The sequence below is a fragment of the Hypomesus transpacificus genome, chromosome 15, assembly GCF_021917145.1.
Source record: "Hypomesus transpacificus isolate Combined female chromosome 15, fHypTra1, whole genome shotgun sequence".
Taxonomy (NCBI): domain Eukaryota; kingdom Metazoa; phylum Chordata; class Actinopteri; order Osmeriformes; family Osmeridae; genus Hypomesus; species Hypomesus transpacificus.
In genome coordinates, this window is record NC_061074.1 from 562,399 (window position 1) to 589,150 (window position 26,752).

General features: G+C 48.7%; 1 long non-coding RNA gene across 1 annotated transcript in view; it reads left to right on the forward strand.

The window, feature by feature from the left end:
• LOC124477828 overlaps positions 1–26,752 on the forward strand; it is a 55,778-nt gene that overhangs the window by 18,346 nt on the left and 10,680 nt on the right. The window contains exon 2 of the long non-coding RNA XR_006957188.1: positions 3,214–3,302. This is a non-coding gene — a long non-coding RNA (uncharacterized LOC124477828). The remainder of the gene's footprint in view (positions 1–3,213; positions 3,303–26,752) is intronic.

Consider the following 26,752-nt stretch of genomic DNA (forward strand, 5'->3'; position numbering starts at 1 on the left):
TTTCCCCCCATCTCACCCCGTCCTGTGTCAGTTCTCTGTCAGCCTAGTAGGAGGCGTGAGCCCGGCTTCATGCTGGCATCGATCTGCCGACCGGCCTGCCGGCCTGGCCCGACCCAGTGTGGAGGGACCTGAGAGGTGTGGGCGGGTGGGGAGGGAAGGAGGAAGGGAGAGGGGGTTAGAGAGAGAAAGAGGGAGGGAATGGTAGAAAGAGAGGTTGGGGGAGTGGGGGGTTAAGGAGCATGGGTGAGAGTGTTAGGGTGCAAGGAGGATAGAGAGAGAGGTTTGGGTTTGTGGGCGTCTTGGCGTGTAGAGAGAGATCGAGGGAGACAGACAGAGAAGGGGTCTTCAGAGAGATAGGGTAGAACATGAGAGATTGAAAGGTGGCTAAGTGTGTTGAAGATGTTATCAGAGTACACTTAGTGTGTCAGGGTTGTGCTAGTGCTTTGATAGAGGGCCATGTCCTTCTGATGATCAAAGCGGGGCGTGACAGAGGTTGGGACACTATCTTCATCCACACGTTCGCTGGATGTTAGGACATGTTAATTGGAAGCCCTCCTTTCTTATCGCACGCCCCCGCATTCATTTCTGCCTTTGTTCCATCTCTCCGCACCCGAGTTTCTCTCCCCCTACCCTCTTCATCCCTACATCTCATGAGCTGAGCTTCATCCATCAATCCATCAATTTCTCCCTCCCTCCCTCCCTCCCTCCCTCCCTCCCTCCCTCCCTCCCTCCCTCCCTCCCTCCCTCCATCCTTCCTTCCTTCCTTCCTTCCTTCCTTCCTTCCTTCCTTCCTTCCTTCCTTACCAGAGAGTGTGACGTTGGAGGCATTAGCATGTGAATCCAGAGAGGTCTGTGTGACTGTGTGTCCTCTGCAGCAGCCCGGGCACTGAGTCTTTCTGAAGCAGGGAATCCTGCTGTGTTTATTAGGTTCTCTCTGAGGGTCCCAGAAGGGATTAGACTTCCTAGAAAGCCTCCCTTCATGCTGCCATCAAAGCCCCGGCATTACTGTTATCATCAGCGACTAAGGAACAGTGTGCAGACAGTGTGAACGTGGTCTGCTGTGTGTGTGTGTGTGTACTGTATGTGTCCATGTGTGTGTGTTATAGTAGGTTGGTATGAGTGTCATCGTGAGGTGAAGAGGTTGAGGGAGGGGATGAGAGTGTTTGGGGTGCAGGAGGGGGGTGCTTATTACAGCTTGGCTGAAAGGGGTGTCAGGGTCAGCATGAAGGATTCTTCAGGTCACAGTAGGCTACTGTTACAATAATACATCTCATAGTACCTTTAATTAATTTAGCAGATTATTTCAATCTAAAGCAACACACAAATTGTGCAGAAGATCAAGGATCGAGGTGGGACTCAGTTCACCGTAGGCTTCTGAAACAAGACCAGGTAGCCCTTCAAACTGTGGCTGCTGCAGGGAAGGAGGCGTGAATATGCACTCCTGTGTGTTTGTTCCTGACTAAGATGGTGGGTGTGTTGATGTCTGCATAACTGTCAATCATTCACGCCTGACTAGACACTGTTGAGAGAGAGAGAGAGAGAGAGAGAGAGAGAGAGAGAGAGAGAGAGAGAGAGAGAGAGAGAGAGAGAGAGAGAGAGAGAGAGAGAGAGAGAGAGACACACAGACAGACAGACAGACAGACAGACAGACAGAGAAGAGACTGAGAGGGATACAGTTGGAAAAAGAGAGATGGGAAGAAACCAAAGAGAGAGAGAGAGATAGACAATGAGTGAGAGAGAGAGACAATGAGTGAGAGAGAGAGAGAGAGAGAGAGAGAGAGAGAGAGTCATTTGGTGTGCACCCAAGATGGTGCACACCAAAGGCTGAATCTAACGCATCCTGGCTGGACATGCCACATCCGACACCAATTTCAGGGTGAGAGGTGTGGTTTTTGGTTGTTTGGTTGAAGAACTATTGATGAAAATGTTTACACCAAAAAGTGGTAAAAGAAGTTCTACATTCATACCACATTAAGCGATCATCCGCTTCTTCTAAATCAAGCAGTGTAGAGAACTCATGAAAAATAAAAAGCTAATGATTAGTTTTGCCTCTGGCTGCCAGTGAGCTAAACTTCTTCTTCCCAGGTCATTCGTACTAAGACCTTGTTATCCTCCTACCCCCCCTATCCCTTATCTACCCCTCCTACCCCCCCCCCCCCCCCCCCCCGCCCCCCATCCATTCCCCCTCCCCCCTATGCCTTATCTTACCGGGAGTACAACGGAACTCAGGAATTATTGGCTGGACCTGATGTTAGTTTCCTCCAGGATCACAATGACTTTTATTGAGAGACTTGTTGCTCTTGTTTGTTGTAACTGTCTTAAAATGATTGTACTCGCTGTGAAAAATATCATTGTTGATTGCTTTTTCCACAGGTGCACTTTTTGAGGTGCTTGCTGTTTGATTGTAACTTGTCTAACTCCATACTCCTATTGATCTTCCCTTTGTGATTTATTTGGTTTCACAATGTATGCTTCATGTTTGGCTACCCGCAATGTTTGGGGCTATCTCGTTGATATGATCAGTGACCTATGCACTTTTGTAAAACTCTCTCTTGGAAGTCGCTTTGGATAAAAGCGCCTGCTAAATGCATAAATGTAAATGTTATCTACCCTCCTACCCCCCCATCCCTTCTCCCCCCTCCACCTCCTCTCTATCCCTTATCTACCCCTCCTACCCCCCATCCCTTCTCCCCGCTCCACCCCCCCATTATCCCTTATCTACCCCTCCTACCCCCCCATCCCTTCTCCCCCCCTTCCCTCAGCCTCATCTCCCCACTCTCCAACTCTGAGACTCTATTTCAGAGGGCTCTTAAACAGAGCTATCATCCCCCTGTTAGATCCGCCTCTGCAGATTTCCATTATAGATAAACCTCACATGAATATACTTTACACGTATGCTGCTGTTTGCAGTCTGATGAAGCTGTATTGATTTTGGCTGGAAAATAGAAAGAGAAAGGTATAGATGGAGGAAGAGAAAGAGAGAAACAGAGAGAAAGAGAGAGAGAGGGAGGGAGGTGGAGAGAGGGAGAGAGAGGGGGGAGCAAATGAGAGAAATAGAGGAAGAGATTGTGTGACGGAAATATAAATAGAGAGATAGGCAAAGAGGGGAGGGAGAGAGTTAGGAAGAGGCAGAGTTTGGGAGAGATGAACTAGATGAATTAAATGAAAATTAGATGAAGGTCTTCTAATTTATCCTCTAATCCCCTCCGTCAGGTCGTCCAATCACAGCCCTTGGTCTGCGTTGCTTGCTGGGAGTGACAGATCCCAGAGAGAGGCAGGAGAGACAGTGATCAATCTCTGAGGTAAAGTCACTAACAATTTATTTATTTTGAAATGACAGTCCTGAGAGTGCGTGGGCAGGGTGGATGCAGGCTCTGAGGGAGGGAGGAGGCTTAATGTACTTGACTTACTTTTACCTGAGTAAGATGTTTGTGTGGGGAGGGCGTACTAGGCATGCCAACTTGTGTGTTGACACTTGAGTAAACAGTGCCGTTCAATGAATGTGTGGTACAAGATAGCCTGTGTGTGTGGTTTGTGTGTGTGGAAGTACAATACAGCTTTGCGTGTCTATGTGTGTGTGTGTGTGTGTGTGTGTACTGTGCAATGTAGCATGTGGATGTGGCTTTAAACTTCTAGAGTGTAGCATGCCTGTGTGTGTGTGTGTGTGTGTGTGTAGAGCACCTTGCAGCACAGTCTGGGGGCAGTAGCTGAGCTCCTCTCTAGATCCCTGCTGGGTTGGTATTGATGTTTGATCACAGAGACTCAAACTCACAAATTAGATGGATTTTCTGCCTCTATGTTATTAATTCTAAGATTTCTCTCGTTTCTGGGCAGAGGCAGGAATTAGCGTTTTCATGGCTGAGTTGACAGACCGAGTTTTTGTTTGATGTTTTGGCAGACGGGCTGGACTACTGGGGTGTGTGTCAGAGAGTCGGAGCGAATGCTGTTAAAACACTCGTGTCTGTGAAATCACAGACAAAAACACCCAGCCTGAGATCAGAAGGAGAGGAATTAGCTGGGACTGATCCCAGCAACAGGGCAGAGTGGAGGGGGGGGGGCGACGTCTGCAATGGGCTTTTGGCAGCCTCATGGTCTGTGGTGTGTGTGTGTGTTTATGTGTGTGCCTGAGAGTACATGTGTGTGTACTGTGTGCCTGCCTGCCTCTGTGGTGTGTATGCCAGAGTGTGTATGTGTGTGTGAGTATGTGTGTGAGTATGTGTGTGTTTGTGGTATGTACAGTAAATGTGCGTGTCTGAGAGTGTGCATGTGTGTGGTGTGTGTTGGGAACTTATGTACTATATGTTTCTGAGCATCTGAACGTGTGTGCAGTGCATGTGTCAGTGTGAGTATACTGTGTGCCTGTGCGTGTGTGCGTGTGCGCGTGTGTGCGTGTGTGCGCGTCTGGGAGTACGTGTATGAACATCAGGTTGGACTGAGGACTGAGTGTTAATAGCCCCAGTCAGTGATTCACCATCAAGTAGCTGTCTGCTAACATGATCCATATTCATCCGTCCTCATTACTGGGGTAGAGATGAGCTCTCCCGCTGAATAGCGAACCACCCTGGAGCGAGAGAACACGAGTAGAGAGACAGATCCAAACAAAACGATCCACCAGGAACCCAAATATCACCATTAAAAATGTACTGTGGAACATTCTTCTACAAGAGAACGCTGTCGGGGTGTCAGATTTTCATGTAACTGAAATTAGATGAGTGTCTACAACTGTAAAATATCGGTTTTGGCGTGTGTGGTTTGGGTTGAAGCTATTTGGAGAGGTAGGATGGAGAGTGAAGGTAAAGGTAGTAGTTGTGTTGAGGGGAACACGTGTTTTGACGGGGATTGGCAGGAGTGAGTGAGGGAGGGGTCAGAGGAAGACAGGAAGAAATGAGCTGCATATGCCGGCTGTTATTCGACTCTCTGCAGCTGGTTGAGGCACCTGAATGACAGGCAGAGTTACACACACACATACACAGTTAAATTCATCCCGCTGCTGGCCTGCAGCCAGGTGAACACACCCCTGAGGACCTGTCAGACACGCCCCCACAAGCCTGTCACACTCATGTCAGAGGCCGGGGAAGGTGGGACACGAGGAATCATAAATCTACTGGCGGGAAGTGTGTGGGTGGTTGTGAAAATGTATGATTGAGTGTGTGTGTCTCTATGAGAGATTGCGTGTGTGTGTGAGCATGATTGTAAACCCAAAGTCCACATCCCATTATCCTCGTCCTCTCGTGTCCATCCTTTCATCTCACTCATCCCATCTTCAATCTCCCTTCGTCACCCTCCTCTTGCTGTCTGTCCACACGAGAAGGGCTGAGTTTCACAGGTGGGGCTGCCCTAATCCCCAGAGGGAGTGAGAGGGTCGAGGGCCAGCCTTTTGTGTTGCCCTCCCCCTCCTCACCCCTCTCTCTCACTCACTTTTCTTTGACTTCATCTTTCGTGAATCCCCCCTGTGGTGGCATCCTCCGCCTCCCCCCCTTTCTCCACCTTTGTCTCTCTGGGAGGCCACAAGGGGGAGGTTGGCAGATCAGAGTAGGGGGCAGTCCCTGAGAGAGCGAGAGGAGAGGGGAGGAGAGTGAAGGATGCATCAGTAGAGATCAGGAGGGGAGGAGAAGGGCGTGGAGGAGAGGGGAGGATATGTGAGTAGCGGACATGAGGAGAGGGGAGAAAAGGACAGGGGAGAGGATGAGAGGGGAATATGTATGCATAGAGGAGGAGAGGGGAGTGAAGGATACATGAGTAGAGGAACGGAGGAGAGGGGAGAGGATGAGAGGGGAGAGGATGAGAGGGGAGGATGTATGAGAAGAGGGAGAGAGCGGGTATCTTCTTTTTGAAGAAGCAAGTAGAGTCATAGTCACTGTGTCTGCCTAAGAAAGAGACACAGAAATAGTGAGAGAGAGAGAGAGATAGAGAGAGAGAGAGAGGAAGGGGGGGAAGAGAGAGAAAGAGTTAGTCCTACTGACTTCCGAGATTCTGAGGAAACAAAGATGGCTGCCTTATCTATCAGAGGGGGAATAAAGAGAGCTGTTTTATGACTCCACAGCGAAGCCTCCATCACCCACATGAGCCTCACTGACATGCCTCCCTTACCCAACCCCCGGGACTCTAGCTTTCATTTGATTCATCACATCGTCGCAAAACAGAAAAAACAGAGTAGTTTATGTGAGCCTGCATGCCCTCACATAAACTAACAGCAGACTACTCTGTGGATCCAACTAAAGATCTCCTAGCCTCATCAGTAAAACAACAAAGTCGGTCTTAATGCTACATTTACAAGCAGTGGGCATAGTTATCAGTAAAAGTATTCTGCAAGGTACTTTACTTCATACTCATTAAAACTAGATGGCAAGCTAACTTGTTGGGTAGTTAACTAAAGCATGCTCCTCGCTAACTAGGTGGTTAAATAACTGCAACAGGTGGCCTAGTGGTGAGCCAACTAGGTGGTTAACTAACTAGGTGGCTAGGTAACTACGTAGGTAGCTAACTTGGGAGCTAGGTAACTGAATGACTAGTTTACTAGGTTATTAGCTGTCTGGCCAGGTGCTATGGGACTAGCTGGATGCTAAGGCCTGGACTCTAGGCTAATGCTAAGCTACCCTTACAAAGCTACAACACTCTGCCTACGGCTAGCCTACGGCCTCTCTTCACGCATCATGGATATGCCCTGACAGATAAGGGTTGAATCATTCTGGACGACATTTAATAAGCGCAGCTAGTTCTAGCAGGGCAATCGGGCAGCGCGCGTCAGTCAGTGATCGGGGACGTAAGGTGTCTTACTCCACCTTCCTTACTCCTCCCACTACCACACCCATGTAGCAGCGCATATCCATTGGGCCACGTCCGATAAGGCGTCTTTAAAAGACGCGCGGACATGCACACACTCACCCCGGTCGTTGTATGATCAGTGCTGCTGCCAATGTGTTTGTATTCCTGCGTTGTCGGTTGATGCTTTCGCCTGTGTTGCTGTGTCCGGCTCTTGCGATCCGGGGGTGGCCTGTTGTTGTTGGGGGTGTTTGCGGGAGGTTTCGGGCATTCGCCTGGATTCGCAGCCTCTGAGAACCACCCCGACGGCGGTTGCGACGATGCAGGTAGCCAGGCCCGGCGTAACTCGCGTCGGCTCAAAGATCGCCTGCTACCAGGATTGGCGGTTCAACACATCCTGGACTCTACAATGTCTTGGTCGTGTCTCTTTCCTTGAGTGTAATCATGATGAACTGCACGTTCGTGGAGTGCTGCAAGGCCGCTCCTTTCTCCTTCCTTCTCTTCCCGAACGGTGCCCGCTGAGAATGCTCTGGTCCAGGGAGGAAGACCCGGTGCTGTTGGCCCCTCTGGACGTCGAGGTCTCTGGCGGAAACGAGTGCTCGGGTCGTCGCGCTGGAGGAGGGGTCGACGACAGCGGTGGATCCGCCGATCCCCGGTACTGCTTCGGAGGCGCTCCCGTGGCCTTCGACTTCGCATTGACTTCAGGGGAGGAATGACGTGGTACCGTGACACCACCGGCTGGTAATCAGGAATGGCGTACCCGAATGAGAGGGTTGTGTATCTGCGGCTCTTTAAATCGATTGTATTGCTTGATTACCATGGCATTCAGTAGTATACGCTGTGCAACGGAATACTCGGATTTCGGGAATGTATTAGCCGGTGCTTACGTAACAGCTTTCCAATATTGTTCATTGTAATTTTCTTTATTTCAGGGGTGCGCACTGATCAATAGAAAGTGTAATTGAGCAGTTAGCCAGAGACGCTAAATTCGTCTGCTGTCTCCGGGCCGATGTTAAGGCAGCCAAATTACTTCAAACGTCAAATACATACTAAGGTGAAATAGGGTATCCCTATTATCGGTTAACCAGTTGAGTAGCGTCACAGTATCTGTCTGTCGTCGTGTGTGGGCCCACAGCGTAGACTACCATCTCGGATGTGAGACTTCGGACAAAATGAACGTCCGGTTATCTAGCTCTATGCACTACGCTGGTGTGGCAAAACATGTAGGCTTTCTGGCAAGAGGGTACCGTAACGGTAAACACTAGCGTTGCTAGCTACGAGTGTCATGCTAGGTACTTGCCGGAAGGAACAAGCTAGCAAGCTGTGGGCCCCACCGTACTCATGCTGTGGGAGCGTGGGGATAATTGGACTCACGCATCTAATGTGCGGAGTGTGGCTATGCAAATCGTTGCGGGTGTGTTTGACGTGTGATGGGCCGTCAGAGTGCCCCTACGCTGTGGCTATAGTCTAGTGCAGGGGTCGGCAAGTAACTTGGGCCACGGGCCAGTATTTTTCCTCGCCACTAGACGGCGGGCCAGAGTCTGGGTTACTGCCTATTTAGACGCTGCGATAGGTGCCCTTGCGATACGTGCACTCGCAACAACTAGGCCTACATGGAGAATGGGTAGGTCTACTACAAATAGCTAACGATAATAAACCATGTGCATGAGCCCATTGGTGGTCTGTTAACGAACTGTATCAACATGGTCGTCACTGTCATCCCAACGTGGTGGGTCGTCATCGTTGGTGCACATAAATACTGTCTCATCAAGTGAGAATAGGATTACTAGGACCTAGTCAAGGTTTTAATGTGAGGTGAAATCGGAACTTCACATTAATGCGAGCAAAAATTTAATTTTTTACCTGGCTTTTTCAGTTCCTCCTGGGATCTTATCCCTTCCATTTTATTTTTTTCGCTTCAGCTTAATCTAGCTAACTCCCTCCACAACAATAAATTATGGTTTGTGTTTGAGAAACATGCGCGACAACTGAACTGCACTTTTTAATGCACGGTCTGATCATGCGCTTAATTAGATTAAAACATAATGTAGCCTATTAGCTTACTTTTCAGTCACACAGTAACTTAACAAACTTAAGGCATATCCTGTTATTCGGTGTGTGAAAAAAACAAAAAGAAAGCAGGCGATCTTCTGGCCCAATTTATAAGCGGGCAAAGCGGCCCACCGTGAATTCTCCCTATTCTCCCGATGGCCATTCCGGGCCTGAAACTATAAATTAATAAGCAATGTCGTGGGGGGTGCTATCGGGGTGCTTTGGTCTTTCTTGGGGGTGCTGAAGCACCTGCTAGCCCCTTCCTAGCGCTGCCATAGAGAGCGCTGCCCATGATTACTAACCATAACTGTGCTTTCACCTCAGGCGATCTGTCAGCCGTGAGGTGTAGCGATCATATGGTAGCGATGACATGGCGAAAAAATACTTCAGAAAAGTCAATAAGTGTATTCGACTTCATGCAGCGACGGCAGCGCCGACAGCCGGCTGCCTTGAAGCTGAGAATGCCATTGGTTACTTCAAGTCAACCGGGCTGCAGGCGACGCCGGCGCTGCCGGCGCTGCATGAAGTCGACAACATCTAATGACACCATACCCAGTTTCCGGTTTCAAAATAAAAGTCGACGGGGAAAAAAACGTTATAAAAAATATATCATTGGAAATATTTTGACGGGCCAAATAAAATCGCTGGCGGGCCACAATTGGCCCGCGGGCCGCCTGTTGCCGACCCCTGGTCTAGTGGGTCGATGGGTACTGTTGCACCATCGCATGAAGTACGTCTATCTGCATACATGCTTTGAAACTATCAACAGACATTCCACGTCTCCCGGGAGTTCCGGGCGGGAGAAGCCAATATTTAGATTCACCGCGTGTACAATATAGGGATTCAGATGGCTGAGCGGTGAGGGAGTCGGGCTAGTGATCAGGAGGTTGCTGGATCGATTCCCCGCCGTGCCAAAAAAATGAAGTTGTGTGTGCCTTGGGCAAGGCACTTCACCCTACTTGCCTCGGGGGGAATGTCCCTGTACTCACTGTAAGTCGCTCTGGATAAGAGCGTCTGCTAAATGACTAAATGTAAATGCACTACTATATTGAATTGTATTTGATATACAAACTGAATGAGATTAACCCCACCTTTCTGAGGTAGTTGGGAAGAACCCTTGGACCAAGTGTTGATTTGGTCTTACTACATGACATTTACGTTTATGCATTTAGCAGACGCTTTTATCCAAAGCGACTTCCAAGAGAGAGCTTTACAAAAGAGCATAGGTCACTGATCATAACAGCGAGGTAGTCCCAAACATTGCAAGCAGCCAAAACATGAAGCATACATTGTGGAAAACAAGTGCCAAAAGTGCCTTAAGTTACTAATGGTAGTGCTGAAAATAATACATAAATACATTGTATAAGGTCTGGGATTTTTTGGGAGGTAAAACATATATATACTGTACATTTAAATTTACAAACTGTAGTCAAACCATCATTTTAGGTGTCTGAATCCAATAGTAGGCTATTCAATATACTCTGATACAGACATTCCACGTCTCCCGGGAGTTCCCGGTGGGAGAAGCCGCCACCCGGAAATGGGTCTCTGCAGGTTGGGATGACTGACATCATCAGTGTTAATGTGACTGCGGTACAATGGTCATTTAGCAGACGCTTTATTCCGAGTGCAATATTTAGATTCACCGCGAGTATAGGTTATCAGTTACGAGAAACCAAACGATTGCAACGGTCCCTCCTGTCGTCTGTTCTGAGGGACTGGATTTAACTCTGACATTCACATCTCAAGTAGACAGCGATTTCTCAGGCTGCCTGCAGGTCAACGACCGGTGGTCCGCGCATTCCGCTGCATGCCTCTCAGTGGCACCTAATTGGCGTCGGTGGGCGGCAGCTGTAGCCTACTCGGTGGTATCGGCCGCCGCAGCGGCCCGCACACATCGACACGCTGTCGGTGGCTCCATGTTGGATCCTGGTAATGAGCACCAGTCGGCATCGTGCACCTGCTGGACGATTGTCAAGATGTTCCGTGATCTCCACCCGCGCTGCCTCTAGGTGTCTCGGCATTTCCTGATAAGCGTTTCATGCGGGCGCCGTTACCCTCGGAGCGTGTCCTCTGCGTCGTGGTGGCCGCTCGGGCCCCGCTTCTATGCATGCATCGTGCCCCAGAGTTCGTGTCCCGTCTGTTGGACTTCTCAACCCGTGCTAGGCTGTGCGGCCTTTGGCGCGGCTTCGGGTATTTTATCACGATTCCATGGAGTCGTCCTCCGCCTCGATTTTCGTATCGACGAGGCTGCCTCTTTAGGTTGGGGGTTATCGAGCTCTCCGGACAAGGCCTTGTGGCCACGGGGTTACTTCCTGGCTCTTGAGACGTATCTCACGGCTTTACACGAATTGCATTCCATCGTGATGCTTGTTATTGCGTAGGAAAAAGTTTACTGTTATAATATCGAAGCAAGGTCCACATCATAAGGAGGTCTGTGCATATCAGTCTAGTCAGACTGCTCACTTGCAGACCAGAGTGTGGGAATCTCATTGCGCACCGCATTCTTTCAGGCTATAGAGACGGTGTGGCGCACTGTCTTGTTCATTTCAGGAGTTCCGATAGGCAAGCATGCCGCCATTTCTCGGACGGTGCTAGACCTTAGGCCCGGGTGAGTGCGCGGTGCACATGTAGGCCTATGTTGTCTGCCGGCGAATACATGAGGACGTTTTTCAATCCACACTGATGGATGAAGGATGCAACTCGTGGTCTAAGCAGGGGCAATGAGCGCACAGCGCAGACGTGTTACACACTGGTATCGGGGTGTTCAATTAAGGTGTTTGGAGCCCTCAGCAAGCTGCTGAACGGGCCAAGAGAGCAGAATTCGCATCAAGATTACGTCTACTATCATCTACCCATCTTGCACATAGGCCACTGAGTTTTATGTTGGTCGAGGGCCACTTATGTGAGCCTTCCGTGACATTGCTTGTCATAGGGCTATGCTCTTCAAATTACTGGTGTCCGACTGATCAAGGGTACTAGGGCCCTATACGGCGATAACACTCGAGTCAGTGTTTTCACAACCTTTTAATGTTTCACGGTGTGGGGAATTCACCACTATTGTGCAGTGAACGTTTAGTGTCCTGAACATTCCAACCTGATACTTTGCAAGGTGCCTCTATTGTGATTTCTCGATCTAAGTGTGTTTTGTCCACTCTCCTATGTCACGCCGTGTCGCCCGGGGTGACGCCTTCCGAGTCCCGCTTTCCGAGTCCCACCTTCCGAGTCCCTGTTGTCACCGATGCCGGCAAGGCCATGACCAAATCCTGGTTCGCTTAACGATTCGCTGTGGGCTGTCCCAGGATTGGTATACATCGCAAAGCTTCCGGATTGGGGCGGCCACCTGGGCATCTTCAAGTGCCTAGCCACGCTGGAATGATGGGGACTGGTCGTCCTCGGCTTATGAGCGCCATGTACGCCCCAATGCCCTGGACATCGTAGGTGTCCAGAGATCTATGAGCTTGACGTGAACGAGCTTGCGGCCATGTGGTCAAAGGACTAATCGCAGTGTGTCAATACACGAGCCTGCATTACAGATGGTGACTGGGTCGGCTTGTTAACCCATAACAGTAGAATATCTCTTTAGATCTCGGTTTAGGCGTGGTGATCCGCAGACGTGCTCTGATCTGGTAGCTATCAATCAGAATCCATAGTGTCTGAATCGAGATATCTCTAGAGATGCCTTGGACTCCAGGGAACGGCGGGTGCTCTGCCGACACATTTGTTTATCTCATTCTCACATAGGAACACTGATGGTACAACATGCGCCTCGCGTACATCTTTGGGTTTGCCGACGGGCGCTAGAGGATGGGTCTCTAGAGACAGCTGTAACTCTGCCCTGTATGGATGAGAGGTTACCGGATCACAAGCATTGTAGAATGTCCCTGTAGATCTTGGCTCAGCACTGGTGATCCGCAGACGTGCTCTGATTCGGTAGCAATCGATCAGAATCCAGCGTCCGAGTCAAGATATCTGCGGAGACACCCTGGATACCGGCCAGGGAACAGCAGGTGCTCTGCTGACACTAGTCATTCTCACTAGATAAGCATATCTTCGTGTTCCGGCGTACATGCTGCCTTTGTGTACATCCTGATGGGTTCGCTGACGGGCGCAAAGAGGGTCAGCTCTCTGGAGGTAGCTATCTGCCCGATGTCGGATGAGAAGGGTACCGGGGAGATGGTCGGTGTATTTGGCTTGTCGCAGGTTCACCTTCCGTCCAGCACCGGGTCTGGACGGGATGTGCGCGTGGGACGGCTCGGTAAACCGCACATCAGATGGTATGTAACACGATGGATATGCACACATAGTCTTAGTCATCGTTAATGTTAGCATGACCCCCGCATCCAGAAAACGCTTGTTTTTGCCACTAGTACGTACGTAGTGGGATTTCAGGGGGTCCTCCTGTGGCTCAGGAGCAGCGGCAGTCCGCTCTACACATAGTCTGCATGGCGGAGTGGTGGCGTGTGTTTGGGGGATTATATCTCTATTGCTCCCTGCCTCATATGTCATGTATGTATGTGTTGCATCGAGGAGGCAGGGAGTGCTTCCCTTAGATCATCCACTCCGCCAAAGTAAATCTACATGTCCATGTCATGTAACAATAAATGCTCAAATCTAATACGTGATTGTCTTGACTGAAATAAGCGCAGCTAGTTCTGGCAGGGCAATCGGGCAGCGCGCGTCAGTCAGTGATCGGGGACGTAAGGTGTCTTACTCCACCTTCCTTACTCCTCCCACTACCACACCCATGTAGCAGTGCATACCCATTGGGCCACGTCCGATAAGGCGTCTTTAAAAGACGCGCGGATATGCACACACTCACCCCGGTCGTTGTATGATCAGTGCTGCTGCCACCCTCCACCGTCCCCTTCTCCCCCATGCTGTCTGTGTATCTATCCAACAGGGGGATTATATCTCTATTGCTCCCTGCCTCATATGTCATGTATGTATGTGTTGCATCGAGGAGGCAGGGAGTGCTTCCCTTAGATCATCCACTCCGCCAAAGTAAATCTACATGTCCATGTCATGTAACAATAAATGCTCAAATCTAATACGTGATTGTCTTGACTGAACGACTGTTAGTCGTCTTAATTTTCTGACGGTTGGCTGGGGGGGAGTAAGCCAGGACCCGGGGTGATCATGTGGCAGTGTTTAACGAGAGCTGAACTGAGATGAAGAGAGACAGTTAATGAGTAGGCTAATATTAGAATCCCTGCCAAATGGAACGTTCATGTTTGAAACAGCCATCTCTGTGGTTACTGCCACAAAGCCGAGTGTACATTTCTCTGTTAAAGCGTTGTTCCCTACGCTAAACACTTAAAAAAACACACACACACACACACACAAACAAACAAACACACCCACCACCATACACACATTTACAAGGGCACACGATAGGGAGGCATTGCGTGTCCCAGACTTGATTGAGTAAACTCTGCAGGTAGATGGGCAGAACCAACTGTAGGCAGCACATTAGACAGATTGGTAGAGAGAAAAAGGGAGTGGGGGGTGAGGAAGGGAAGGAGAGAGGCCGGTAGTTAGAGAGAGGGGAGTAGAGAGAGAGAGAGACAGAGTAGGAAAGGTAGAGGGAAAGAGAGGGTGTGTCTCAGAGGGGGAGGGAAATATAGGAACAGTGAGAGTGAGAGAGAAGTGGGGAGATAGAGAAACAGACAGAGAGAGAGAGAGAGAGCTAGGGTGGAGTGAAAATAGGGCTGATGAGAGGTGTGTTCAAGTGATTGACAAATGACACGTTTCTAAGATAAACGGCCACTCAGAGACAAAAAGTGAGGAACGCAGAAAGAACTAGAGAAGAAGAGGTCACATCCTGTTGTGGACAGCTGACCCTGCCTTGAGCTTCTATGGAGCGCCATCAGTTTATAAGAAAAAAGCACAAAAATCTGAATAATTATGATAATGTGAACCCCACTGAACATACTGCACGGAGAGAGGACCCCTTAGGAATATTGATCGGGCATCATCAGGGCAGCCTTGAAATGGTAATGTGAGGTCTGTGAGGGTCCTCAGCGATGTGTCACCTCTCTAATGTGATGCACCCGTGGTACCAGTTCTGTCTTTGTATTAGGTGGCATCCTGGAATCACGCCAGCTGCTAATTATTAATGAGAAGTGATGCTGGTGTTGTTCACCAGTGGGAATATAACTGCCTACACTCTCACATGACTTATAACCGTGTGCTCTTAGGAATGTTTCTGTGTTTTTGGGAGTGTGTATGTTCCTTTCGCATTATGTGTACCCCTGTGTGTGTGTGTGTGTGTGTGTGTGTGTGTGTGTGTGTGTGTGTGTGTGTGTGTGTGTGTGTGTGTGTGTGTGTGTGTGTGTGTGTGTGTGTGTGTGTGTGTGTGTGTGTGTGTGTGTGTGTGTGTGTGTGTGTGTGTGTTGATGGAGAACAGCCTGAACAATGCCACAGGATTGGTTATGGACTCTAAGAGATGGGGATCAGAGAAGTGTGGAATAAGTTATCTTGTGTTCATGAATATAAATGTGTGTGTGTTTTCAAAGGGGGCTTTTTAAACAAGTATTCCTTGAGTTTTCTGTCTTGTGAGAAGCTAGATAAGGTTGGCTTTAATTGAATTGATAAAGAGCATTCATTTCCTCCTGGGCTGGGTGACTCAGACTGGGACACAATTACCCTGAGACTCTAACAGTCACCAGGCCCACTGACATTCACAGAGGTATAATCTCATTTTAGGTATGACAGTTCAGTTGAGCTGATTCACAGAGTTGGAGAGAGAAAGAGCTCGGAGTAAGAAAGAAAGAAAGAAAGAGATGGAGAGAGAGATGGAGAGAGAGAAAGAGAGAAAGAAAGAAAAAAAGAAAGAGAGAGTAGAAGAGATGGAGAGAGACAGTTGAAGAGAGAAAGAGAGAGGATAGAGGCTGAAAAGGAGACAAGAGCAAGATAGGGAGAGAGACAGAACAAAATGGAGACAGAGAGAAAGGATGGTCCTTTTCAAAAGTGTATCCTAAGACGGGGATCTGAGAGTGGCTTGAGTGGCAGGAGTGTGTGTCCTGAATGAAGCCAGGCAGATAACCCCCCCACCAGTGTTGGGGGAGATATCACATTACTGGCCTAATTGTGGCTAGTGTGTAATGACTATGTCAGAGAGGCCCGCGCAGGCGGGGGCAGAGCCCAGTCATCGATTTGATGTAATTCAGAAGCGTCGCTAATGGCAACTCCACCTCAGCGCATCACTTCTCGTGCCTCTCCTACCACTCTGAGGAGCGGGCCTTGAGACGCATGGTGCCCTCGGGGAGTGTATGGCTGTCTGATAGTGGGCATGTTGGTTTATGTGTGTGTGTGTGGTGTGGGTGTGTGCGGGGATGTGTGTGCTGGTGTGTGTACGTGCTGGTTTGGGAGCGCGTGTCTCCATGTATGTGTGTGTGTGTGCGTAGCACAACCCTCTGTGTGTGTGTGTGTGCGCTGGTTTGTGTGTGTGTGGCAGAGTGAGGACATGTTTATGAGCTCAGGGGAAAGGCACACTCCATATTTTGTGTGTTGGGATCGATACATGACTGTGGTCTCCTGAGATTTACAGGAAAACTGCTAAATACAGCTTGGCTCCCTAAATCTCCCCCGACAACCTTTTATCAAAGTACTTCCTGTTGGTGGTCCAGCTAGAACCTTAATGGGATGAAAATGGTCTATGAGGGAACTGAACATTGTTCTCACTGGAACACACATCTCTTATTTTCAGCTCTTCAGCAGCTTTCTCTCACTAGAGTATCAGCTTGATAGAAGTTATTGCTAAAGCTGGTCTCAGCACAGCTCTATATGTGTGTATAATTGTCTGATGGACAATTATACCTACAGTCAATGGGCTAATCATAGATCAGATATTGATGTGAAGACACAATTCTATACAGGCAACCAACTGAAGGATGATTATGAATACAGTCTATAGGCTAGTCTCAGATCAGTTCTTCCTGTGAGAGAACAGGCCCTAGCCGACCTCCTTACATGTGACCAGGTGAGGGACCTGCTGTTCCTGGTCACCCTGCATCCTCAGCAGCCTGGCTCCGACATTGTCCCAGCCGACATCACTTCCTGTTTTCTTCCCAGAGTGAATCTGGGGGCCTGCGGGCGCGTCTGTGCTCTCTGTTTGTGTAAATAGTCTTAGGAGTTATTCCACACACAGATGGTCTCTCTCTGGTGACAGTGTTAACTAAGAGGCTGCATTTATGAAACTTAGCTGCCTCACACAACGTAGCTGCCACACACAACATGGCTACATTTGTCTAAAAAACTGTCACCCAAGTCTTTCATGGGTGTTTGTTTTATTCTGTCTGTGAGCCTAACCTGTGACAATTTTTCGATACTTATGTGTTATACAATAACGTTTTTTTAATTCAATTAAATAGCTGCCTTAGAAATTATGGCTGCCATAGTCAACTTCAACAGTTTTCTTTTCATTTTCTTGTCAATAGGAGCTGGCTTCAGCTCTTTTCGTGTGGTGGAAGCACACACAAACATACACTACACCTATGAGGAGCTGTTAATGGGGCTGATTTAGATGAGCTCTTCACACCATGAACCGTTCCAGTGATTAACACCACAATGTGAGGATGTTTTCCTGGCCAGCATCCTCATTGGGTGACTCACAGCCATAGAGACGACTCTCTTACCATCCATAAGGCAGCATGGTCAGAGTACGTGAACAGACACCGTGCACCGAGCCAACCACAGCTCTCACCGTCACCACCGCATCTCTCACCGTGACAACCACAGCACCGTGACAACCGCAGCTCTCACCGTGACAACCACAGCACCGTGACAACCACAGCTCTCACCGTCACCACCGCATCTCTCACCGTGACAACCACAGCACCGTGACAACCGCAGCTCTCACCGTGACAACCACAGCACCGTGACAACCACAGCTCTCCCTGTGACAACCACAGCACTGAGACATCTCCTTCCTCTCCTCTCTTCTTGTCTTCCCCTGTAGTCTTTTTGCAGTATTAACAAGCTAGGGTTACCACATATTAGATTTGATTTAACTGAGCTCCCAAATGTCTTGTCCGGTTTTGTGAGCCTGGGATGGTGTGTTGTGGTCCATGTTAAACATAGACAGAAGGTCCATTAGACTAGGGTCATAATCTCTCCAGACTGTGATAGAACCCCTCTGTTTAACCAGATGTACGGAGGACACATAACACAATATGACATAAACACATCAGGGGTCTGCTTCATACAGATGGACACACACACACACACGACACACACACACAACACACACTTTTAACACACTGACAGACAGACACATACAGTGCCCTCCAAAAGTATTGGAACAGTGAGGCCAATTCCTTTATTTTTGCTGTAGACTGAAAACATTTGGGCTTGACATCAAACGATGAATGTGAAACCAGAGATCAACGTTTCAGCTTTTATTTCCAGGTATTTACATCAGGATCTGATGCACAAATTAGAAAATATCACCTTTTTGTTCGAACCCACCCATTTGTCACGTGAGCAAAAGTATTGGAACATGTGACTGACAGGTGTGTTTTGTTGCCCAGGTGTGTCCTATTACATACATTATTCAATCAATAAATACCACTGAATGTCTACACTCAGGCTCAGATTGGGTAAGATAGGTTTTGTCTATGCAGACTGTATTCAGAGGTGAAAACAACATGAAAACCAGAGCGCTGTCTTTGGGTGAAAAACAAGCAATTGTGAGTCTTAGAGAAGATGGAAAATCAATCAGAGCCATTGCAGAAACATTGGCCATAGCCAGTACAACCATTTGGAATGTCCTGAAGAAGAAGAAAACTACTGGTGTACTAAGTAACAGACATCGAACAGGTAGACCAAGGAAAACATCAGCAGTTGATGACAGAAACATTGTAAGAGCTGTAAAGAAAGACCCTAAAACAACTGTTAGTGAGATCAGCAACAACCTCCAGATGGCAGGAGTGAAGGTATCACTATCTACTGTTCGCAGAAGACTTCATGAACAAAAGTACAAGGGCTACACCAGAAGATGCAAACCACTCATTAGCAAGAAGAATAGGAAGGCCAGGCTGGAATTTGCCAAAAAGTACAGAGATGAACCTCAAAAATTCTGGGACAAAGTTTTATGGACTGATGAGACAAAGATTAACTTTTACCAAAGTGATAGAAAGGCTAAAGTTTGGAGAAAGAAAGGAACTGCTCATGATCCCAAACACACAAGCTCATCTGTGAAACACGGTGGAGGTAATGAAATGGCTTGGGCTTGCATGGCTTCTTCTGGGACGGGCTCATTAATCTTCATTGAGGATGTAACACATGATGGCAGCAGCAAAATGAACTCGGAAGTCTACAGAAACATTTTGTCTGCCAATTTAAGGAAAGATGCAACCAAACTGATTGGCAGAGCCTTCATCATGCAGCAAGATAACGACCCAAAACACACTGCCAAAACAACAAAGGAGTTCATCAGGGGCAAGAAATGGAAGGTATTAGACTGGCCAAGTCAATCTCCAGACTTAAACCCTATAGAGCATGCATTTTACCTGCTTAAGAGGAGACTGAAGGGAGGAACCCCACAAAACAAACAACAACTGAAAGAGGCTGCAGTGAAAGCCTGGGAAAGCATCAAAAAGGAAGAATGCAAAAGTTTGGTGACGTCAATGGGTCACAGACTTGCTGCAGTTATTGAAAGCAAAGGATTTGCAACTAAATATTAAGTCTTATTCACTTAAATATGTTTTAAGTATATCTGTTCCAATACTTTTGATCACATGACAAATGGGTGGATTCAAACAAAATGTGATATTTTCTTAGTTGTGCATCAGATCCTGATGTAAATACCTGGAAATAAAAGCTGAAACGTTGATCTCTGGTCTCACGTTCATTATTTGATGTCAAGCCCAAATGTTTTCAGTCTACAGCAAAAATAAAGGAATTCGCCTCACTGTTCCAATACTTTTGGAGGGCACTGTACATACACACTGACACACACCCACACACACACTTAAACACACGTCACACACCTAAACGCCACCTTACCCACTGACACATCCCAACACACCAACAAACAAAGTCACACACTGACACCCAAATTAATGCACATACACACACACAGAGCCTAAATTACCCAAAGAGACAGGTCACAGTGCATTGACTGTGCTCCAACTAGTATGCAGGCCCTAACAGTGTCAGCACTTCAGGTGGGTGAAATGTAGTTATTCCCACGACGACACTGTTCAGCCTCCAATCGTTCAGACTGCTGTGAAGCAGGCAAATGGTGGCCTGAAAAGCTGGACTTCTTTGAGATATTATATGTGGCAGAGCAATTTACATCTGCAGCTCTGAAACCCCATCCAGTCTCGCGTTTAATTTTCACTTATGATTGAAAAAGATTTTTCTGAGACCAGCTGCACAGTCATTCATGTCAGATCAGCTCTAACAGAACTGGCATTCTCCCTCTGAGTAATCCAGGATACACACGCACACACAGACACACCTGTCATTTAGGCCCATGACAAAGTCCCTCCGCGTCCCTTGTCTCCTGACGCAAGGCCTTCCACATGTCAGAGCTACTGATTGGGTGAAACACCTGTGTCAGGTGTTGCTCATTAGGAAGAGGAGCCGGTAGATTCAACAAGAAACAACATGGACCCATCTGGATGGGTTACACCCACACACACACAAACACACACACACCACGCACAAACACAGGCATAAACAAGTACACGCACACTAACACACACACATAAACACACACACTTTGGTGTGGACAGGCAGCTAGTGTGGCAGAGGTACAGGAGACCGCATAGACAGCATCTCATTATCCACTAAATAGCAGCAGATTAATTACAATGACAATGACAGATGGCTGCTTAGCGGTTCATTGAGACCCGGGGATACAGGTAGACGCCCCCACCTCACTGTTCATGATGCCTCTCATACAGTGTGATACAGTGGAAAGCCACACCTGGATGGAGACAGGAAGGGGTCAGTGTCAGGCCTGGGTGGAGACAGGAAGTGATTAGGGAGAGGAGAATGAGAGGTTGAGGAGGAAGAGGAGTGAGCTTTGGCATGCATACTGCACATTAACCAAACCAGAGCTGTCTGTGACTGGAAGCCTCTGTTTGGACCATTCCTCTCTGTGTATTGTGAACAAATGTGTCCTTTTGTCGAGCCAGAAACATGATCATGAGATAACTAGCTGAAACACAAACCAACTCTGTCATCTGGGAAGTTAGTCAGCATCTTCCCTATAGACAACAACACTTAGATCCCCCTGAATGTTGAAGCAGATGTCCTTGTTAGCAGACCAGCAGACTTCCAACACAGGAAGTAAAAAAAAGCTAAGCTAAAAAAACTAAAATCCATTATAACTGAAAATAAAAGCTTTTGAAGCCACTTTCACATTGATCTCCAGCCCCCCCCCCCCCCCCACACACACCAGATACAAAGTAATTACAAGCAACATAATATGATTTTCTTTACAGAGAACCTTCACTACTCATTTCCAAGCAAGAGACCCTGGTACAGGTGCGCTAGTGGGTTATTATTACCCTTATTATTGCTTCTGGTGCTCCATCACCCTGTATAGGAGCGACATGCCTCTGAGATGTCTTAGAAGTAAGGGGGCAGGCGACTGTGGGCAAGGTGGGGGTATGAGGGGGTAGGGATGAGGGTTGGAGATTAGGGGAGTCAGGTGGCTGAGCGGTGAGGGAGTCGGGCTAGTAATCTAAAGGTCGCCAGTTCGATTCCCCGCCGTGCAAAATGACGTTGTGTCCTTGGGCAAGGCACTTCACCCTACTTGCCTCGGGGGAATGTCCCTGTACTTACTGTAAGTCGCTCTGGATAAGAGTGTCTGCTAAATGACTAAATGTACTTACTTCCTCTTGAATGTTGAATCTCACTGGGTGTACCGAGGTCTGGCTGGAGAACTACTTTTCCAATTTGTTGTTCCCTCCGGTTGCTATAGACTAAAGCAAAAATGCCTTTGTACAATGGCTCTCAGCTCCCATTAGCACCACATGCCTTGTCAGAATAAATAGAGCAGTTCCATAAAATTTCTATTTTTGCCGTGGTTTGTTTTTAAGACGTTTAGTTACGTCTCAGGTTAAATAAAATGTCAGAAGTCTGATTCAGAACTCTGAACTTTATTGAACTCCTGGGCTTTTCAGGTGTAATTGATTAAAAGGTAGCTGGTTCAGAGGTAGTTGATTGGAACCTGATCAGGTTGTGAATTCAGATGTAGTCCTGGACTCCTGAATAATTCTGAGGTAGATTATTCAACTGTAGTTGATTGAGATGAAGTCCTAGACTCCTGAATGATTCAGATGTAGTTGATTCAGATGTAGTCCTAGACTCCTGAATGATTCAGATGTAGTTGATTCAGATGTAGTCCTAGACTCCTGAATGATTCAGATGTAGTTGATTCAGATGTAGTCCTGGACTCCTCCTGAACGATTCAGAGGTTGCCCGAGGACAGCGTTTGTTCTGCTTCCAGGGGAACAGAACTGTAGGATGGCGTCTGCCGCCTTCTGATTGGCTCCCTCTTCACCAGGCATCACCACCTGTGTTCTGTAACCGAAAACACAACAGGAGAGTGAGGAGCCAGAGAGCGGGGAGATTAGCCACGTACCCAATAGACGGCTGAATCGATGGGAGCTGTTTGAAGGTATATTTGTCGGTAATTAGACTTCTGCACCGTGTGTCCCACCTGCGCAATTCTAATGTGGATGACATCTTCTTCCTCTTCTCTGCGTACAGAGGAATGCGTGCAGCGTGGATGAAAGTTTGGATCGACTTTGATCAGTTGTAGCAGTGGGGCGTGTCTTCTCGTCTGGTTCACGGTTTCTGTCTGGGGAAGGACGGTTAGCATGTGAGGGATGGTGGAAAACCTCTATTGAACACCCAGAGGGGCAGAGAGAGACAGAGAGAGACACAAAGGGAGACACAGAGAGACACAAAGGGAGACACAGAGAGACACAGTGAGCCAGAGACACAGAGAGAGACAGAGAGAGACAGAGAGAGACAGAGCCAGAGGCACAGAGAGCGACTGAGAGACACAAGGATACAGAAACACAAAGAGTCAAACCAAGAGGGAGGCACATGGGTCCCGAAGGAGATCAAGAGACCAGCAGTGCCTCCCAGAGAGAGCCGTACTCCTGGATGTCTGAGTCATCTGTGGTGACATTCACAGCTTTCTCCAAGGTCACAAGCTTTTTACGCACGGAGCGCTGATGTCATGTGGGCTTTCTTATTCTCTGCCTTCTGACAGATACTGTATTTCTCTCTTTTTTGAGTCTTTCACTCGGAGGCGAGTGCTTTTTCTGCACTTTAGAACAGGAAGCACGGCCCCTCCAGATCCACTTTACCAGAAGGCATGAGTCACATCAAGAAGAATCGTGAAAATGTCTTTAATCACATGAGCGCTGTGCCGGTAAATACCGTCCTTGTGTTTCATTTCCTTGTTGGTCAGAAATGTCTTTCAGGAAGATTATTAATTTGCAGGGGAGGTTGTTTACAGCATGTGTGTGTGTTTCTCTGTCTTGGAGCATGTGTGTCTGCTTCCATTGACTTCCAGCCTGTAGACTCTCCCCACTCTCTCCTCAATCACCACATCTGTCTGTCGCTTCATTACAGCTCGTTAGGGCAGAGTCTGACGTCTGCTTGTCTTTGTTGTCACGTATGCTCATCTGACTAGTAACACCGCCTGGTCTCAACTGTACTTTTGAGTGTGTGCCATTGTGTGTTTGTGTGTGTAGGTGTGTGTGTGCATGGAAAAATGGTTGGATGTTGTAGCGGCCCATGACTGGATGACCTGTGGACTCAGGAGCTGGACAGAGAAAACTTGACACACCAAAAGCTCGATCCCACAGCTGGTCCATCAGAGCTTGTCTGCGGCCCACCTGTCCCAATCTGACACGACAGGTGTCCAGCACTCATGTATTTTCCTGTACTTGAACAGGACGATGTTTTTCCAAACCCACTTGCACATGTCTTTGGTGAATGTCTGTGCGGAAGGGAGCCATTAAGGAGAGTGGGAAGAGGAGCACACACCACGACTCTATACCGTCTTTACGATGCAGCAATGTTTAATCTGGAGATGGCTCGGGCCTGCTTCCCCTCTGAGTAAGAGGCACACTGTGTGCTCTAACGTGAGTGCTGCTGTCCACTTCAATCTAGCATAGCGCGCTGGGACTGGCAGCTGGCCAGGGGAGGTGCTAACGGTGGACCCTCTAAGTACCCGAGGAGAGGAGATAGAAGAGGAGAGGGGAGGAGAGGGGAGGGGAGGGGAGGGGAGGGGAGGGGAGGGGAGGGGAGGGGAGGGGAGGGGAGGGGAGGGGAGGGGAGGGGGGAGGAGGGGAGGGGGGAGGAGAGGAGAGGAGAGAGGACATGAGTGGTGAAAGGAGATGAGAGGAGAGAGGAGTTGAGAGGAGAGAAGAGAAGAGGGGAGGGGAGATTAGAGGAGAGGAGAGGAGAGGAAAGGAGAGGAAAGGAGAGAGATGAGAGGAGAGGAGAGAGGACATGAGTGGTGAAAGGAGATGAGACAAGAGAAGAGAAGATGGGAGGGGAGGGGAGGGGAGGGGAGGGGAGGGGAGGAGAGGAGAGGAGAGGAGAGGAGAGGGGAGGGGAGGGGAGGGGAGGGGAGGGGAGGGGAGGGGAGAGGAGAGGAGGAGGGGAGGGGAGGGGAGGGGAGGGGAGGGGAGAGGAGAGGAGAGGAGAGGAGAGGAGAGGAGGGGAGAGGAGAGGAGAGGAGAGGAGAGGAGAGGAGAGGAGAGGAGAGGAGAGGAGAGAGATGAGAGGAGAGGAGAGAGGACATGAGTGGTGAAAGGAGATGAGACAAGAGAAGAGAAGAGGGGAGGGGAGGGGAGGGGAGAGAGGAGAGGAGAGGAGAGGGGAGGGGAGGGGAGGGGAGGGGAGGGGAGGGGAGGGGAGGGGAGGGGAGGGGAGGGGAGGGGAGGGAGGAGAGGAGAGAGGGAGAGGAGAGGAGAGGAGAGGAGAGGAGAGGAGAGGAGAGGAGAGGAGAGGAGAGGAGAGGAGAGGAGAGGAGAGGAGAGGAGAGGAGAGAGGACATGAGTGGTAAGAGCAGATGAGAGGAAATGAGAGGAGATGAGAAGAGGGGACAGTAGCGGACAGGAGGAGAAGAGTAAGAAAGGGAGACAGAGAATGAAAGGCAGATAGAGAGATAGATATAGAAAGATCATGAATGACAGAGAACAAGAAAGAAAGAGAGCGAGAGGGAGAGAGGGAGAGGAGGAGGCAGAGAGAATGACAACGAGAGATTCCTCATGTCCTAGCATGTCTTCATTAAGGGGAACTCTGAACCACCATTCTTTATTAAAGCTTTAGTCCTGAGAGCCGTTATGTAAATAAGGACAGGGAGATGGGCAAGGTTCTGTGTGATTAAGTTAGCTGCACTCAGGACCCTCCTCCCTCACTCTGCTGCTCTTTACTGTCGCAGCTATCAGCAGGCTGCATCTCTCTCAGATACACACACACACACACGTGCACTTGTACACTGTACCCAGGACACATACACGCACGCACACTTCCACACACACAAAGCCAGTGTCAGTGTCCCAGCAGTCAAACAGTGGTGGAGGCCACAGGCCTCGGCAGCAAGATGACTTCTCTCTCCACAGGGGGTCATCTGCGGAAAATGTATCATGTTCTCATGCAGACACCATCATTAGTCCTCTCACAGAGTCGTCCTTCGGGGAGAGAGGGAGTGAAGGTGAGAGACAGAAAGAGAAGGTGAGAGAGAGATAGAGAGAAAGAGAGAGAGGGAGAGTTGGGGGGAGACAGAAAGAAGATGGAAAGATGGAAAGAGAGAGAGAACTGAGTGCCATACTTCTGTGTTTTGTGAATTATGATCAAAGTTACTGTTTCACTCTTCGCCCCCATTCCATTGTCTCCGTAGACCCATGTGAATAATGGCGTCCGTCAAATTGAACTTTTATGCAAATGCTGGAAAATGAAGCACTGGAGATTATGTAATCAAATTATTTGTATTGAGGGAAAGCGATCATTTATCTTGTTACGCAAAGAGATGCCAAGTGAAGCAAAAGGACTTTGAGTGCTTAAGATTTCATGAATTTCATTTTATATAAATCTGTCAGAAGACAGAGAAAAGATGAAAAACCAACAGAGAAGGCAGGTCCCTCTCTCTGTAGTCCCACAGCCACAACACTTTGCATATTCAGATTTAGTTTAGCTTCTGTTTACTCAAATATGTTTGTTTGTTTGTCAGGGGGCGTCATGTACATTATGAGTGATCAGGTAGAAAGACATGCCCATATAAGGTGTGGAGTAACGCTGAATGGGTCATGTGATCAGATGCTTTTGGTGTCAAGTTAAAGGACTTAATGTCACGTGACATACCCGGCCCTGGTATGAATCTGATCACTCGAGGTTGAAGAGGGATGACTGAGGTTGGCAGAAACGTCAGTTTAATGAAGAGGCTGTAACTGCAATGATTGCAATACTGGTGTGTTTGAGTAATCCTTAACGACATGTTGAATGGGAGTGATGTGCTGGGCTGTTACACAGCAGTGTAAGCTCCTCTCTCAGATAACAGCTGAGTTCAGAGCATGCAGATCCTCAGACGCCTGCTGTAATTCTCCCTTCATCAACAGTTAATCTGGGAGCGGAGAGAGGCCCTGTCTCCCCCCCAGTCTCCTCCTGTCTCCCCATCAGTCTCCTGTCTCCCTCCCCATGTGCGCCCTGTCTCCCTTCTCCCCTGTCTCTCCCTGCCTCCCTCTTCATCCCCCCTCCCCCTTTCTCCCCCGTCTCTCTTCCCTGTCTCCCCCTCTTCAGCTCCCTGCTCCTGCAGCCGGAGCAAGGCACAGTTGCACAACAATGTTGTCTGTGTGTCAGCTACGACTGCCTCCCTTAATTAGAACTCCGACCAGGTGTGGGTTCACCAGATACCCTCCTCCCCCGCCGCTGTCACAGCCAGGGGGGGGGGGGG